Consider the following 4,224-nt stretch of genomic DNA (forward strand, 5'->3'; position numbering starts at 1 on the left):
CAGACTGCTCAATTGTAACTCTACATTTTTAAAATATTGAACACTTCTATATTTTATGATTTAAATCATATTTTCAATAGATCAGGAATAACATTCTATTGACTCGTTACGCAGCGCATGCATTTTACTTCTGCATCATTTATCCTCTAATAATGTTATGAAAGATGTAATTTTCTGTATTCAAAATGTATTTCCGATATCAGTATTCACGAAAATAGCTGTTCTCATTTAGTGCTGCCCTCTATACATGTCTCTCACGTACATTATCATACGACAATCCTCACCACTGAGAAATCCACATAGCCTCGTTATAGATGTGACTTCCTTTATCGAATTCTACTAAATAGAACTTCGAGTTTTGCCAAAAATTGAAAGCATTTGTTTAAATAAGGAGGAAATGTAGGAAGTACGAAAGTAGGTAAATACCTATTGTACAATTAATAGGTGGAGAACCAGTGCAAAAGACGAAAAGAAGCATCTAAAGGACACACTTAAAGACTAGAGAGTAAAACTAGGAAAAACTGATGTAGAAGAACATACCACGTCCAAATCAGGTGTATACTCTTTACTCATCTGAGAAAGGTATGGTGCATGTGGGTGATAAAACGATGGAATCTCCACCAGGTGTAGAGTGGTTCGGCCGTGACAGACCACACTTAGCAAGCCAATTACATTTGAAACTCATGCTATTAGAAGCTGACATTCACGCAGAGATAAAGTAAAATAAAAATCATACTGTCTTAACCTTAAGTTCAAAAGACAAAAGGGGATCTCTCACCCCCAGACTGCGGGACAGGGCACATGTTGCGAATATAAAATGGTATAACGATTCGGAAACTTAACATCTGGTATTGAAAATATTTCTACCATAGATAAATCAGCCTCCTCAGCAGTGAAACATAGATGGAGTATAACTGTGAAAGGAAGATAGATATCTGTGAAACGTGTGCAAAGCTTTAATGGTTCTAATCTAAATCGGCCCGGCATGGCCAAGTTGTTAAGGCACTCGACTCGTAATTCGTGGGCTCGAATCCCCGTCACACAAAACATGCTCGCTCTTTCAGCAGTGGGGGCGTTACAATGTAACACTTAATCCTTTTCTTCCCTACGTTTTCCTTTTCCTGTTTTCTCAATCTTCATCCGAGAGCGTATGGTTTTCTCCGAAACGAGGGGATCATTTGACCCTGCATGCCCATAGGGCATAACCGCTAGCTCACACGTTTATCACAAAACTTCCAGTGGCTCTGAGTGACATGATAGTGTTTGATAACGTCCGAATAATACGAAGCATAAACGTAGTAAGAATGTAACATCATAACATTGTGTCATTACATATCAGAACGTAACATTACAATACATATATATAGTACTATTAAGTAAAATAACGTGAGAATATTACACTGCATACCAAAAGCAAAACAGTGCTTTACCTGGCCGTGTTACTCATATGCTATTTAGTGTTCCTCATGTGGTATTTCTTTTAGTGTTTAAATATTAGTGTCATATATTTAATGTAATTTATAAATTAAATATTATAAAATATTAATTTCTACTTTAAAATAAAAAATAGTTCTAAGTTATTTGGTTATATTTGATGTATTTATTCCAATTGATTTGTTGTTGAATTTCGCACAAAGCTACTCGAGCGCTGTCTGTGCTACTCGTCCCTAATTTATCAATGCAAGACTAGAGGAAAGGCAGCAAGTCATCACCAGCCACCGCCAACTCTTGTGCTACTCTTTTTTACCAACGAATAGTGAGATTTACTGTCATATTATAAGCCCCCACGGCTGAAAGGGCAAGCATGTTTGGTGTGACGGTGGTTCCAAACTATAGATTAGGAGTCGAGTGCCTTAACCATCTGACCATGCTGGGCCTTACATTGGTTTAATTTTGGTTTTAGTCGCTGTATAAGTAGGACTTCTTTGATTTTGCATTTGTTAAAATTTGTTTCCCTACTACGGTATCTAAGAGTTTTCTATGGTTATATTGTATTTATTTGCTTGCAGTGTTTAAAACGTGTGAAAGTATTTTGTGTATGTTCTTTTAATCTACTTTCCATTTTTCTGCTTGTTTCTTCAATATAAAGTCGTGGCAGCTATCGCATTACAAGATCAGAACACACCCAACGCTCGTTTCTTCTTACTAAAGTTGCCCCCCGCTGGTACAGTGGTATGTCTACGGATTTACAACGCTATAATCAGGGGTTCGATTCCTCTTGGTGGGCTCAGCAGATAGTCCGATGTGGCTTTGCTATAAGAAAACGCATACACATTCTTACCAAAATTTTCTTGTTAGATTGTTGTCTCACTAATGTGAGACTTGAAAAATCACCTGTAGGTTCATTGTAATGTTCCCCTCCACGGTAATCTTTAGTAAAAGGCGAAAGATTAATACGAATTGAAAGAAAACTTGAGCATTAAACTTACCATAACCTTAACACTCACAGGTATTTCGGTTTGAATATCGCCGTCCTCTTTGCTTGGAAACAGAGATAACTGGAGAACCTCAGAACATAACTTTCTCTTCACCCCACTCTTGAATTGGAGTTTTGATGATGCAACTTGAAAAAAAAAAAGGCAAAAAAGAGCCGATGACCGGCACCCGATCGCGATTGTGAATAACGTACACCCAATCACAAGATCAACGGCCGATATTGGACTTATGGTCCATTAGAGCTGCTGAGATATATAAATCCAATGGCACAATTTTGATGTGGAGGAAACTGGAGAATTCCGAGAAAGCCACTTTCACCAGCTGGTGCCTGTTGAGTTAGCATGAAGAAGGAGGAAGAGCTTCCATACAGTTCTAGTCGTACCTGATGAGTGGAGAATGTGCCCTTTTACATCATAGTGGTTTGGTCCGCGTGAAAAAGAGCCGTGGGCTTGTTGGTAGTGAATAACATGACAAGAAGGTCTTGAACAAGGCAAAAGTTGGTGGTGATGATTCAAATGCCCAATGCCATGAGTTAGTGCAGGGATTTCCAACAGGCAGCACGCGGCATGGTTTTTTGTGGCCCGCAAAGGTCTATTGAAAAATAACCTACTTTTACAATATTTTTTTCGTAGTAACGAAATGAAAAATCCTGACATTCACAAATGAAATTTTAAAACTTATTTTGTGTGCGCCTATACGTTTATTATTTATGTATCTATAATTTGACAGCAATAACTTCTAAATTATATCACCTACACATCGATGTATTATACCATTATTTCCCCTGCTAGATAAAGTAGACTTGCTCAGTTATATACTCCCTTCCCTCTGCTAGAAAAAAGTGAATTCGCGCGGATGGTGGCAGTTTGTCCGTTTGCTGTTGTGGAAGTTGACGTGTTATAAATTATCACTGTAATTATCAGCGTGGTAAATATAAACATAAGCAAAGTTTTTAAGAAACGTAAGATTGAGAGTGAAAACAGTGTACCAGGAAAGTTGGGAACTTGATTATTTAATTACAAATAACGGCAAATTGCAGCATTTGGTTTGTATGTAAATTATATCAGTGACCAAAGAATTTAATGTGAACAGACATTATTCAACAATGTATGAAGAAAAGTATAAAAATATGAAGGAGAAACTCGAAAAGTTGAGATTGTGGATTTCAGCAAGAAATTAAAACAACAAACGAGTATGTTTAGTAAGTTGTCAGAAAGCCAACATCTGCTTTGAATGCTTCGTACATCGTTTCTCTTGAACTTGCAAGAGCGAATAAACCTTTTGTTGATGGCAGTTTAGTAAAGAAATGTGTTGTTGAAATGGCAAAGGTGTTTGGGGGATGTCACAATCGGTGAGAAATTTGAATCGGTGCCGCTTCCCAACCAAACCATACAAAGAAAAGTCACTGATATGGGAGAACAGTTAGAAAACTCACTTGTTGGATTGGTTAAAAAAGTACTTATTTCTCTCTCTTTCGTCAGTGCTGCTAACGACCTCCAAGTTCACATCGAAACGTTTGTGTCCTAACTACGCTAAATATCATAGATATGTTTGTTATTCTAGTTTTTTATATGCAGTATTTTGTCATTAAATTCGTTTATTACGTAACTGAACATGTTTAAATTACATTTCCTTTCATTTTACAATAAAAAATTTTTTTTTTTTCAAAAATATGCCCGTTCAAGTATCGTGTAACGTAAAGTCACATTCAGGTGAACTCCTTCCCTAATCTTTGCTCATTTTACCATGTTGAAAGGACATACATTAACCCTACCATGGATCTATTTA

The 4,224-nt window shown here is 36.9% G+C and overlaps 1 non-coding gene across 1 annotated transcript; it reads right to left on the bottom strand.

The window, feature by feature from the left end:
- Positions 1–2,304: 2,304 nt before the first annotated feature.
- On the bottom strand, positions 2,305–2,420 carry LOC143254658 (U5 spliceosomal RNA). Its single transcript, XR_013030312.1, has one exon. It is a non-coding gene; the product is annotated as a U5 spliceosomal RNA (small nuclear RNA).
- Between the last annotated feature and the right edge of the window lie 1,804 nt (positions 2,421–4,224).

The sequence above is a fragment of the Tachypleus tridentatus genome, chromosome 6 (assembly GCF_004210375.1).
Source record: "Tachypleus tridentatus isolate NWPU-2018 chromosome 6, ASM421037v1, whole genome shotgun sequence".
Lineage (NCBI taxonomy): Eukaryota > Metazoa > Arthropoda > Merostomata > Xiphosura > Limulidae > Tachypleus > Tachypleus tridentatus.